At 51.8% G+C, this 14,459-nt stretch overlaps 1 protein-coding gene and 1 pseudogene across 1 annotated transcript in view; both read right to left on the bottom strand.

The window, feature by feature from the left end:
- The window catches only part of LOC136628996 (oocyte zinc finger protein XlCOF7.1-like), a 34,408-nt pseudogene extending 27,325 nt beyond the window's left edge, over positions 1–7,083 (bottom strand).
- The window catches only part of LOC136629072 (zinc finger protein 585A-like), a 331,519-nt gene that overhangs the window by 113,940 nt on the left and 203,120 nt on the right, over positions 1–14,459 (bottom strand). The window lies entirely within an intron of this gene.

Raw genomic sequence — 14,459 nt, forward strand, 5'->3', positions numbered from 1 at the left:
GGGCGCCCTCTAACCTCATGCCTGCCCGGCAAAGAATTACATCTTCCTACATAAAACAAAAGAAATCCTCATGGTCAAAGGGACCTGGTCCTTCAGCCCAGAGGCGTAACTTGAAGCTCCCGGGCCCCAATGCAAAACTTGTAACAGGGCCCCCAACTATAATGCTGTATTCATAGTACTGGGTTCCCTATATAGAGAACAGAGGCCTTATGGGCCCCCTAAGGTTCCTGGGCCCGGGTGCAACCGCATTCCCTGCATCCTCTATAGTTACGCCCCTGCTTCAGCCGCTAGGACTTACTATTCTTATACAGAGGAGTCTACATCCTGGTGGTCGGAGGGATCTGCTGCTTCAGCCGCTAGGACTTACTATTCTTATATAGAGGAATCTACATCCTGGTGGTCAGAGGGATCTGGTCCTTCATCTACTAGGACTTACTATTCTTATATAGAGGAGTCTACATCTTAGTGGTCAGACGGATCTGGTCCTTCAGCCAATAGGATTTACTATTCTTATACAGAGGAGTTTACATCCTGGTGGTCTGAGGGATTGGGTCCTTCAGCTGCTAGGATATACTATTCTTATACAGAGGAGTAAACATCCTTCTGGTCAGAGGGATCTGGTCCTTCAGCCACTAGCACTGACTATTCTTATACAGAGGAGTCTACATCACGGTGGTCAGAGGGATCTGGTCCTTCAGCCACTAGGACTTACCATTCTTATACAGAGGAGTCTACATCCTGGTACGCAAAGGGATCTGCTCCTTCAACCACTAGGACTTACTATTCTTATACAGAGGAATCTACATCCTGGTGGTCAGAGTGATCTGGTCCTTCAGCCACTAGGACTTACTATTCTAATACTAAGGAATCTACATCACGGTGGTCAGAGGGATCTGGTCCTTCAGCCACTAGGACTTACTATTCTTATACAGAGGAGTCTACATCCTGGTGGTCAGAGGGATCTGGTCCTTTAGGCACTAGGACATACTATTCTTATACAGAGGAGTCTACATCCTGGTGGTCAGAGGGATCTGGTCCTTCAGCCACTAGGACTTACTATTCTTATACAGAGGAGACTAAATCCTGGTGGTCAGAGGGATCTGATCCTTCAGCCGCTAGGAGATACTATTCTTATACAGAGGAGTTTACATCATGTTTACAATGATAAAGTAGCTCCATCACTTGACTTTCACCCTATTGGTGGATCTATAGAGTTGGTTGTGAATACTGGTACAATTGTACATGGGAGGTGCTACCAGCCAGATGTCTACCTGTACAAGACAGGATAAGACATACACAGTGGGAGAAAAATGTCTTAAGGCACAACGACTCAAAAAAATGGTGATAATGAGATATAAAGATTTTATGATCTAAGGAGTAAAACCAGCAGAACAAATGAATTTGGAGGAATAACCTCTTCTTTAGAGATTGCTGGGGCAAGACAGGCTACAGTGCATAGAAAAAGGTAGAAGTCTAAAAATAAAATGGAAGGAAAAGTAGAAACCACAGTGACCCCAGTAGTAATAGTGTCCCCCCTCACCACAGTGGCCCCAGTAGTAATAGTGTCCTCCCTCACCACAGTGGCCCCAGTAGTAATAGTGTTCCCCCTGCCGCACATTTACCCCAGTAGTAATAGTGTCCCCCCTCACCACAGTGACCCCTAGTAGTAATAGTGTCCCCCCTCACCACAGTGACCCCAGTACTAATAGTGTCCCCCCTCACCACAGTGACCCCAGTACTAATAGTGTCCCCCCTCACCACAGTGACCCCAGTACTAATAGTGTCTCCCCTCACCACAGTGACCCCAGTACTAATAGTGTCCCCCACACCACAGTGACCCCAGTACTAATAGTGTCCCCCACACCACAGTGACCCCAGTAGTAATAGTGTCCTCCCACCACAGTGACCCCAGTAGTAATAGTGTCCTCCCACCACAGTGACCCCAGTAGTAATAGTGTCCCCCACACCACAGTGACCCCAGTAGTAATAGTGTCCCCCCCTCTCCACAGTGGCCCCAGTAGTAATAGTGGCCCCCCTCTCCACAGTGGCCCCAGTAGTAAGAGTGTCCTCCCTCTCCACAGCGGCCCCAGTAGTAATAGTGGACTCCCTCTCCACAGTGGCCCCAGTAGTAAGAGTGTCCTCCCTCTCCACAGCGGCCCCAGTAGTAATAGTGTCCTCCCTCTCCACAGCGGCCCCAGTAGTAATAGTGTCCTCCCTCACCACAGTGGCCCCAGTAGTAAGAGTGTCCTCCCTCTCCACAGTGGCCCCAGTAGTAATACTGTCCCCCCTCACCACAGTGGCCCCAGTAGTAATAGTGTCCCCCCTCACCACAGTGGCCCCAGTAGTAATAGTGTCCCCCCTCACCACAGTGGCCCCAGTAGTAATAGTGTTCCCCCTGCCGCACATTTACCCCAGTAGTAATAGTGTCCCCCCTCACCACAGTGACCCACTAGTAATAGTGTCCTCCCACCACAGTGGCCCCAGTAGTAAGAGTGTCCCCCCTCACCACAGTGACCCCAGTAGTAATAGTGTCCCACCTCACCACAGTGGCCCCAGTAGTAATAGAGTCCCCCCTCACCACAGTGACCCCAGTAGTAATAGTGTCCCCCCTCACCACAGTGGCCCCAGTAGTAATAGTGTCCCCCCTCACCACAGTGGCCCCAGTAGTAATAGTGTCCTCCCTCACCACAGTGGCCCCAGTAGTAATAGTGTTCCCCCTGCCGCACATTTACCCCAGTAGTAATAGTGTCCCCCCTCACCACAGTGACCCCTAGTAGTAATAGTGTCCCCCCTCACCACAGTGACCCCAGTACTAATAGTGTCCCCCCTCACCACAGTGACCCCAGTACTAATAGTGTCCCCCCTCACCACAGTGACCCCAGTACTAATAGTGTCTCCCCTCACCACAGTGACCCCAGTACTAATAGTGTCCCCCACACCACAGTGACCCCAGTACTAATAGTGTCCCCCACACCACAGTGACCCCAGTAGTAATAGTGTCCTCCCACCACAGTGACCCCAGTAGTAATAGTGTCCTCCCACCACAGTGACCCCAGTAGTAATAGTGTCCCCCACACCACAGTGACCCCAGTAGTAATAGTGTCCCCCCCTCTCCACAGTGGCCCCAGTAGTAATAGTGGCCCCCCTCTCCACAGTGGCCCCAGTAGTAAGAGTGTCCTCCCTCTCCACAGCGGCCCCAGTAGTAATAGTGGACTCCCTCTCCACAGAGGCCCCAGTAGTAAGAGTGTCCTCCCTCTCCACAGCGGCCCCAGTAGTAATAGTGTCCTCCCTCACCACAGTGGCCCCAGTAGTAAGAGTGTCCTCCCTCTCCACAGTGGCCCCAGTAGTAATACTGTCCCCCCTCACCACAGTGGCCCCAGTAGTAATAGTGTCCCCCCTCACCACAGTGGCCCCAGTAGTAATAGTGTCCCCCCTCACCACAGTGGCCCCAGTAGTAATAGTGTTCCCCCTGCCGCACATTTACCCCAGTAGTAATAGTGTCCCCCCTCACCACAGTGACCCACTAGTAATAGTGTCCTCCCACCACAGTGGCCCCAGTAGTAAGAGTGTCCCCCCTCACCACAGTGACCCCAGTAGTAATAGTGTCCCACCTCACCACAGTGGCCCCAGTAGTAATAGAGTCCCCCCTCACCACAGTGACCCCAGTAGTAATAGTGTCCCCCCTCACCACAGTGGCCCCAGTAGTAATAGTGTCCCCCCTCACCACAGTGACCCACTAGTAATAGTGTCCTCCCTCACCACAGTGGCCCCAGTAGTAATAGTGTCCCCCCTGCCGCACAGTTACCCCAATCGTAATAGTGTCCCCCCTCACCACAGTGACCCCAGTAGTAATAGTGTCCCCCCTCACCACAGTGACCCCAGTAGTAATAGTGTCCCCCCTCACCACAGTGGCCCCAGTAGTAATAGTGTCCCCCCTCACCACAGTGGCCCCAGTAGTAATAGTGTCCCCCCTCACCACAGTGGCCCCAGTAGTAATAGTGTCCCCCACACCACAATGACCCCAGTAGTAATAGTGTCCCCCACACCACAGTGACACCAGTAGTAATAGTGTCCCCCACACCACAGTGACCCCAGTAGTAATAGTGTCCCCCCCTCTCCACAGTGGCCCCAGTAGTAATAGTGGCCCCCCTCTCCACAGTGGCCCCAGTAGTAAGAGTGTCCTCCCTCTCCACAGTGGCCCCAGTAGTAATAGTGTCCCCCCTGCCGCACAGTTACCCCAGTTGTAATAGTGTCTCCCCTCACCACAGTGACCCCAGTAGTAATAGTGCCCCCCTCAAGACAGTGGCCCCAGTAGTAATAGTGTCCCCCCTCACCACAGTGACCCCAGTAGTAATAGTGTCCCCCCTCACCACAGTGGCCCCAGTAGTAATAGTGTCCCCCACACCACAGTGACCCCAGTAGTAATAGTGTTCCCCCTGCCGCACATTTACCCCAGCAGTAATAGTGTCCCCCCTCACCACAGTGACCCACTAGTAATAGTGTCCTCCCTCACCACAGTGGCCCCAGTAGTAATAGTGTCCCCCCTGCCGCACAGTTACCCCAGTTGCAATAGTGTCCCCCCTCACCACACTGACCCCAGTAGTAATAGTGTCCCCCCTCACCACAGTGGCCCCAGTAGTAGTAGTGTCCCCCCTCACCACAGTGACCCCAGTAGTAATAGTGTCCCCCCTCACCACAGTGGCCCCAGTAGTAATAGTGTCCCCCACACCAGTGACCCCAGTAGTAATACTGTCCCCCACACCACAGTGACCCCAGTAGTAATAGTGTCCCCCACACCACAGTGACCCCAGTAGTAATAGTGTCCCCCCCTCTCCACAGTGGCCCCAGTAGTAATAGTGGCCCCCGTCTCCACAGTGGCCCCAGTAGTAATAGTGTCCCCCCTCACCACAGTGGCCCAGTAGTAATAGTGTCCCCCCTCACCACAGTGGCCCAGTAGTAATAGTGGCCCCCATCTCCACAGTGGCCTCAGTAGTAAAAGTGTCCCCCCTCACCACAGTGACCCCAGTACTAACAGTGTCCCCCACACCACAGTGACCCCAGTAGTAATAGTGTCCTCCCACCACAGTGACCCCAGTAGTAATACTGTCCCCCCACCACAGTGGCCCCAGTAGTAATAGTGTCCCCCCCTCTCCACAGTGGCCCCAGTAGTAAGAGTGTCCTCCCTCTCCACAGTGGCCCCAGTAGTAATAGTGGTCTCCCTCTCCACAGTGGCCCCAGTAGTAATAGTGGTCTCCCTCTCCACAGTGGCCCCAGTAGTAAGAGTGTCCTCCCTCTCCACAGTGGCCCCAGTAGTAATAGTGGCCTCCCTCTCCACAGTGGCCCCAGTAGTAATAGTGGCCTCCCTCTCCACAGTGGCCCCAGTAGTAAGACTGTCCTCCCTCTCCACAGCGGCCCCAGTAGTAATAGTGTCCTCCCTCACCACAGTGGCCCCAGTAGTAATAGTGTCCTCCCTCACAACAGTGGCCCCAGTAGTAAGAGTGTCCTCCCTCTCCACAGTGGCCCCAGTAGTAATAGTGTCCTCCCTCTCCACAGTGGCCCCAGTAGTAATAGTGTCCTCCCTCACCACAGTGGCCCAGTAGTAATAGTGTCCCCCCTCACCACAGTGGCCCCAGTAGTAATAGTGTTCCCCCTCACCACAGTGGCCCCAGTAGTAATAGTGTTCCCCCTGCCGCACATTTACCCCAGTAGTAATAGTGTCCCCCCTCACCACAGTGACCCAGTAGTAATAGTGTCCTCCCTCACCACAGTGGCCCCAGTAGTAATAGTGTCTCCCCTGCCGCACAGTTACCCCAGTTGTAATAGTGTCCCCCCTCACCACAGTGACCCCAGTAGTAATAGTGTCCCCCCTCACCACAGTGACCCCAGTAGTAATAGTGTCCCCCCTCACCACAGTGGCCCAAGTAGTAATAGTGTCCCCCACACCACAGTGAACCCCAGTAGTAATAGTGCCCCCCCCTCTCCACAATGGCCCGAGTAGTAATAGTGGCCCCCCTCTCCACAGTGGCCCCAGTAGTAAGAGTGTCCTCTTTCTCCACAGTGGCCCCAGTAGTAATAGTGTCCCCCCTCACCACAGTGGCCCAGTAGTAATAGTGTCCACCCTCACCACAGTGGCCCAGTAGTAATAGTGTCCCCCCTCAAGACAGTGGCCCCAGTAGTAATAGTGTCTCCCCTCACCACAGTGGCCCAGTAGTAATAGTGGCCCCCATCTCCACAGTGGCCCCAGTAGTAACAGTGTCCCCCCTCACCACAGTGGCCCCAGTAGTAATAGTGTCCCCCCTCACCACAGTGGCCCCAGTAGTAATAGTGTCCCCCCTCACCACAGTGGCCCCAGTAGTAATAGGGTCCTCCCTCACCACAATGGCCCCAGTAGTAATAGTGTCCCCCTAACCACAGTGGCCCCAGTAGTAATAGTGTCCCCCCTCACCACAGTGGCCCCAGTAGTAATAGGGTCCTCCCTCACCACAATGGCCCCAGTAGTAATAGTGTCCCCCTAACCACAGTGGCCCAAATAGTAATAGTGTCCCCCCTCACCACAGTGGCCCAGTAGTAATAGTGTCCTCCCTCACCACAGTGGCCCCAGTAGTAATAGTGTCCCCCCCTCCACAGTGGCCCCAGTAGTAATAGTGTCCCCCCTCACCACAGTGGCCCCAATAGTAATAGTGTCCCCCCCTCCACAGTGGCCCCAGTAGTAATAGTGCCCCCCCTCACCACAGTGGCCCCAGTAGTAATAGTGTCCCCCCTCACCACAGTGGCCCCAGTAGTAATAGTGTCCCCCCTCACCACAGTGGCCCCAGTAGTAATAGTGTCCTCCCTCACCACAGTGGCCCCAGTAGTAATAGTGTCCCCCCTCACCACAGTGGCCCCAATAGTAATAGTGTCTCCCCCTCCACAGTGGCCCCAGTAGTAATAGTGTCCCCCCTTACCACAGTGGCCCCAGTAGTAACTGTCACCCCCTGAAACCAATATACTTGCCTCTTCCTGGTCTTCTAAGCTCCTCTTTTAGACTCAATCAGAACTCACTGATCTCTTCCTGCAGTGTCGGACAGCGGTGAGCTTCCAGGACCTGTGATGATGTCACCGTCATGTGATCACTAATGTGGGAGGAGCCGGGTAACAGCGTCTGCAGGATTTCGTTGCTGGATGATCAGGAGGTGTGGATACCTACCGCAGCTCTGCAACAGCCACAATACAGAGTACCCCAAAATGACAATGGGCATAGATGTGTATACAGCTGTGTATATAATCATATCCACCGCAGCTCTGCTACAGCCACAATACAGAGTACCCAAAAATGACAATGGGCATAGATGTGTATACAGCTGTGTATATAATCATATCCACCCCAGCTCTGCTACAGCCACAATACAGAGTATCCCAAAAATGGCAATGGGCATAGATGTGTATACAGCTGTGTATATAATCATATCCACCCCAGCTCTGCTACAGCCACAATACAGAGTACCCCAAAAATGACAATGGGCATAGATGTGTATACAGCTGTGTATATAATCATACCTATCCCAGCTCTGCTACAGCCACAATACAGAGTACCCAAAATTGACAATGGGCATAGATGTGTATACAGCTGCGTATATAATCATACCTACCGCAGCTCTGCTACAGCCACCATACAGAGTACCCAAAAATGACAATGGGCATAGATGTGTATACAGCTGTGTATATAATCATACCTACCCCAGCTCTACTATAGCCACAATACATAGTACCCAAAAAATGACAATGGCCATAGATGTGTATACAGCGGTGTATATAATCATATCCACCCCAGCTCTGCTACAGCCACAATACAGAGTACCCAAAAATGACAATGGGCATAGATGTTGTGAGGGATTAGCGTTTAGGATCGGTAGCAACCTGGGCATGAGCAGTCAGAGACAGTGACACATAGGATAAAGTCTTTAGTCCAGGCTTTGCCTGGGTTTATTTCCAAGCAAACAAAAGCAAAATACAGGCCTTAACATCAGGCAAACATAACGTAAATCCTGCTCGTCTGAGCACTTACTAAACATGTAGCGTCCCTGTCTACGTACTGGTAAACAAATGGCCCCTGCACACAGTCAGCCAGGACTCTCAGACCTGCAAAGGTCGCAGCTCTCCCTCTAGGGCCTGTAGGCCCAGGCTTTATAAGGCCTGGTACCAGCCCCACCTGGTACGTGGGAGTGACCATCCCACCCTTCGCTTTGGTCACTCCAGGAAAAGCCGGCCCGGATTATGCGGCTTGGAGCCACTTACTCACTACAACGTGTTAGTGGCTTAATGCTACTAACACTATACTGCCGGCTTCCTCCACCGAGCCCAGGCTGCTCGGTGGCACGTATCTGCCCAAGCGCTCCCCAAAGCCTCATAGGAGAGCATCCTAGGCGACACATACCTGCCCTCCAGCACCTTGCCGGTCACCGTCTCACATACCCTCCCCCTCTGTTCGAGCCTGTGGGGTCGGACACCTTTCGCCGTCATGCAATGCGTCCTTGATAGGGCATCGGCATTGCCCTGTAGCTTTCCGGCCCTGTGCTCTACCGAAAACTAAAGTTTTGAAGGGTCAGGAACCATCTAGTGACTCTGGCATTTCTTTCTTTTGCCTGTGACATCCAGGTTAAGGGGGAGTGGTCTGTGATCAGCCTGAAGTGCCGACCTAGCAGGTAGTATTTTAGGGATTCCAGGGCCCACTTGATGGCTAGGCACTCTCGCTCAACGATACTGTAATTTTTTTCGGGTGGCGTGAGCTTCCTGCTCAGATATATCACGGGATGTTCCTCTCCCTCTACTTCCTGGGACAGAACTGCTCCCAGTCCCACATCGGACGCGTCTGTTTGGACAATAAATTCTCTTTTAAAATTGGGTGTGACCAATACTGGACGTCTACAGAGTGCCCGTTTTAACTCTTGGAATGCCTTTTCTGCGTCAGGGTTCCACTTGACCATGACTGACTTACTGTTCTTGGTCAAGTCTGTTAGGGGCGCTGCTATGCTAGCAAAGTTTTGCATGAACCGCCTATAGTACCCTACAATGCCTAAAAAGGCTCTCACCTGCTTTTTAGTTGTGGGTTGTGGCCAGTCCTGAACGGCTTCAACTTTATTGACCTGGGGTTTTATAATACCCCTGCCTATTACATACCCCAGGTACCGTGCTTCTTCAAGACCCAGGGCGCACTTCTTTGGGTTTGCTGTGAGCCCTGCTTTTCTAAGGGAGTTCAGTACTGCCTGTACCTTGGGTAGATGGCTGTCCCAGTCTTCGCTAAAGATGATGATATCATCTAAATATGCTGACGCATATTGACGATGGGGTTTGAGTATGATATCCATCAATCTTTGGAAGGTTGCTGGGGCTCCATGCAAACCGAAGGGTAGGCAGATGTACTGAAACAACCCTTCAGGTGTGGCAAACGCAGTCTTTTCTTTCGCGCTCTCTGTAAGGGGAACCTGCCAGTAGCCTTTAGTAAGGTCGAGAGTGGAAAAGTATCTGGCATGACCCAGTCTCTCAATTAACTCGTCCACTCTCGGCATTGGGTATGCGTCAAATTTTGACACGTCATTTAGCTTCCGGAAGTCGTTACAGAAGCGCAGAGAGCCATCAGGTTTGGTATCAGCACGATAGGGCTGGACCATTCGCTTTTCGACTCCTCAATTACTCCGAGGTCTAGCATTTTCTTGACCTCCTCTGAGATGGCTCGTCTGCGGGCTTCTAGAACCCTGTACGGTTTCAACTGAACCTTTACCCCTGGTTCAGTTATAATGTCGTGTTTTATGACACCAGTACGCCCTGGTATATCAGAGAACACATCCGCATTACGTCGTATAAATTCCCTAGACTCTTGCTGTTGGGACTTGGACAGGGACCCTGATACACACACCTCTGGGACCCCACCATGGGGGGTGCTCACTGCAGTCAGGGCTTCTCTGTCCTTCCATGGCTTAATTAGGTTTACATGGTACAACTGTTCTGGTTTCCGCCTACCTGGCTGGTACACCTTATAATTTACCTCTCCGACTTTCTCAATTATTTCATAGGGCCCTTGCCATTTTGCTAGGAATTTACTTTCTAGGGTGGGCACCAACACTAGTACCCGATCCCCAGGGTTGAAGGTTCTCACCTTGGCGGACCAGTTATATACCCGGCTTTGGGCTTCCTGAGCCTGCTGTAAATGTTCTCTAACAATGGGCATGACCGCCGCAATTCGATCTTGCATGAGGGAGATGTGTTCAATAACACTCCTGTAGGGGGTGGACTCGTGCTCCCAGGTCTCCTTAGCTACATCAAGGAGCCCTCGGGGATGTCTACCATAAACTAATTCAAAGGGAGAGAACCCAGTGGAGGATTGTGGTACTTCACGGATTGAGAACATTAAATATGGCAGCAGACAGTCCCAGTCCTTCCCATCCTTATTGACCACCTTTTTGAGCATGCTTTTTAGGGTCTTATTAAATCTCTCAACCAGACCATCCGTTTGTGGGTGATACACAGATGTCCGTAAGTGCTTAATATTCAGCAGCTTACACAATTCCTTCATGACCTTTGACATAAAGGGGGTTCCTTGGTCCGTCAGGATCTCTTTTGGTATGCCCGTGCGGGAGAACATGTGAAGTAGTTCCTTTGCAATACCCTTGGATGACGTATTGCGTAAAGGAACGGCTTCGGGGTAACAGGTGGCATAGTCTACAACCACTAATATATGTTGGTGACCCCGGGCAGACTTTACCAAGGGCCCAACTAGGTCCATAGCGATCCGCTCAAACGGCACCTCTATGATGGGCAAGGGCACTAAGGGGCTCCGGTAATGGGGCATAGGAGCTGTTATTTGACACTCCGGGCACGACTCGCAGTAACGTTTTACATCACCATATACCCCCGGCCAGAAAAAACGCTGAAGGATGCGTTCCCTAGTCTTTTCGCTCCCGAGATGACCTCCCAGCACATGCTTGTGCGCCAGGTCTAAGACCATCCTGCGATAAGACTGAGGTACCACCAGCTGTTCCACCACCTCCCCACGGACCTTGTCAACCTGATACAACAACTCTTGATTGACTGCCAGGTATGGAAACACAGTATCAGCCCCCGGGAATTGAGGCTCCCCATTCAGTACTTTAACATTTTCCCTGGCCTTTACTAAGGTGGGGTCTCGGAGCTGCTCAGTTCCGAAATTGGCACGTGAGACCTCTAAGTCAGGCATAGCAACCACTTCGTCCTGTACCTCTGTCTCACCCGCTAGTACTGTTAAGGGAAAGTTATCCCCATTCTCTTGGGTCACCCCTACTGCTGGAACCGTACCCTCAGAGTCAAACGGTTCTGGACACACATCATACACATTTGCATTATCATGAACCTTATTTGCAGACGACCCTTGGTGCCGCCACAAGTACCAAAATAGGGGAAAGTCTCTCCCGAGGATCACGGTGTGCATTAAGGATTTTACGACGCCCACCTCATGGGTGGCAAGTCCACACGGAGTATCAAGTCGTACAAGGGCAATAGGATACTCCTTGGTGTCCCCATGCACACAAACAACCACCATGCGACGGCTGGTGAAGGTTGTGGGATCGACCAGGCTGGAGTGCACCATTGTAACCAAGCTCCCTGAGTCCAGTAGAGCAGTCACCGCAAAGTCATTCACCTTCAGGTGACATAATGGTCGATCAGTCTCTGACGCAGTCTCTGCCGAACACACTGGCCGTGCGAACATCGACCTCCGCCGGGCAGAGTCACAGTCCATTGGTTCCACGGTAAGTGGACAGTTGGCAGCAAGATGCCCGGGCTCATGACAGCGCCAACATCGTATGGAGGCCTGGTCTCCTTGGGGTTCTACCCGGGACCCGAATGTCCATTTGGGGCTCCTCCTCTGCCCCAAACGATCCCGCTCTGAGCCGCCTCCCCTTGGGACACTTTTGACACCCCTTACATATGGAACAGTCTTACCAGGGGCTCCAGCCGACTTGCTGTTCACGGGGTTGGAACGTCCAGGAGGCACGGCTTGCAGTAAGTCCTCCGTGGCTTTATACCTCTCGACGAGGCTCACGAGTTGGTCCACGTCCTGAGGACCTCCTTGTCCCACCTAGTGCTGGATTGCGGGGGGCAACGAGCGTATAAACTTATCCAGAACCACTTTCTGTACGATCTCTGCCGGGGACGACTCCTCCGGCTGCAGCCACTTTCTCACCAGGTGGAACAGGTCGTACATCTGGGAGCGAGCTGGTAGGTCGTCCGTGAAAGTCCAGGTGTGCACGCGTCGGGCCCGCACATGGGTGTCCACGCCCAAGCATGCCAGGATCTCACCTTTGAGCTTATTATAGTCCTTGGCATCCTGCTCACCGAGGTCAAAATAGGCCTTTTGGGGTTCTCCTGTCAGGAAAGGCGCTACTACCTCCGCCCACTGAGGCGCTGATAATTTCTCCCTCTCGGCCACTCTCTCAAAGACCGCCAGATGGCCACCGATGACATCGGTGGCCGTCATCTTTTGGAAGGCCGCCTGTACCGCGGCACGGGGGTGGGGAGCGAACCAGACGACCTCTGCACACTTTGCGCCAGGAGAGCATTAGTCTCGGCCTGAGCTCTCATCGCCTCCTCATGGATCTTTTGCTGGGTCGCCGCCACTTGTTGCTGCTGGGCCAACGCTTGCTGTTGCTGCACGTTCATTTGTACCAGCTGCTTTATCAGTTCCTCCATCTTGGCAGTGTCTGGTTGATGCGCCATTGCAGCTTTCACCCAGGACATGGGGGTTACAGCACTCTCCAGTCAATCTCTGTTGGGCGGTTGCCCTTAGCAACGGGTCTCCAGCTGCTGCAGCAAAATGTCCATTAATTGGTGTATGTCTCTTTAAGACCGCTGCCCGCATCCGAACACCATATGTGAGGGATTAGCGTTTAGGATCGGTAGCAACCTGGGCATAAGCAGTCAGAGAAAGTGACACATAGGATAAAGTCTTTAGTCCAGGCTTCGCCTGGGTTTATTTCCAAGCAAACAAAAGCAAAATACAGGCCTTAACATCAGGCAAACATAACGTAAATCCTGCTCGTCTGAGCACTTACTAAACATGTAGCGTCCCTGTCTACGTACTGGTAAACAAATGGCTCCTGCACACAGCCATCCAGGACTCTCAGACCTGCAAAGGTCTCAGCTCAGCTCTAGGCCCTGTAGGCCCAGGCTTTATAAGGCCTGGTACGTGGGAGTGACCATCCCATCCTTCACTTTGGTCACTCCAGGAAAAGTTGGCCCGGATTATGCGGCTTGGAGCCACTTACTTGCTACAATGTGTTAGTAGCTTAATGCCACTAACACTATACTGCCGGCTTCCTCCACCGAGCCCAGGCTGCTCGGTGGCACGTATCTGCCCAAGCGCTCCCCAAAGCCTCATAGGAGAGCATCCTAGGCGACACATACCTGCCCTCCAGCACCTTGCCGGTCACCGTCTCACAATGTGTATACAGCTATGTATATAATCATACCTACCGCAGCTCTGCTACAGCCACACTACAGAGTACCCAAAAATGACAATGGGCATAGATGTGTATACAGCTGTGTATATAATCATACCTACCCCAGCTCTGCTACAGCCACAATACAGAGTACCCAAAAATGACAATGTGCATAGATGTGTATACAGCTGTGCATATAATCATACCTACCGCAGCTCTGCTATAGCCACAATACAGAGTACCCAAAAATGACAATGGGCATAGATGTGTATACAGCTGTGTATATAATCATACTTACCGCAGCTCTGCTATAGCCACAATACAGAGTACCCAAAAATGACAATGGGCATAGATGTGTATACAGCTGTGTATATAATCATACCTACCCCAGCTCTGCTACAGCCACAATACAGAGTACCCAAAAATGACAATGGGCATAGATGTGTATACAGCTGTGTATATAATCATATCCACCCCAGCTCTGCTACAGCCGCAATACATAGTACCCCAAAATGACAATGGGCATAGATGTGTATACAGCTGTGTATATAATCATATCCACCGCAGCTCTGCAACAGCCACAATACAGAGTACCCAAAAATGGCAATGGGCATAGATGTGTATACAGCTGTGTATATAATCATATCCACCCCAGCTCTGCTACAGCCACAATACAGAGTACCAAAAATGACAATGCGCATAGATGTGTATACAGCTGTGTATATAATCATATCCACCGCAGCTCTGCTACAGCCACAATACAGAGTACCCAAAAATGGCAATGGGCATAGATGTGTATACAGCTGTGTATATAATCATATCCACCCCAGCTCTGCTACAGCCACAATACAGAGTACCAAAAATGACAATGGGCATAGATGTGTATACGGCTGTGTATATAATCATACCTACCACAGCTCTGCTACAGCCACACTACAGAGTACCCAAAAATGACAATGGGCATAGATGTGTATACAGCTGTGTATATAATTACACCTACCGCAGCTCTGC

This window comes from Eleutherodactylus coqui, chromosome 5, assembly GCF_035609145.1.
Source record: "Eleutherodactylus coqui strain aEleCoq1 chromosome 5, aEleCoq1.hap1, whole genome shotgun sequence".
Classification (NCBI taxonomy): domain Eukaryota; kingdom Metazoa; phylum Chordata; class Amphibia; order Anura; family Eleutherodactylidae; genus Eleutherodactylus; species Eleutherodactylus coqui.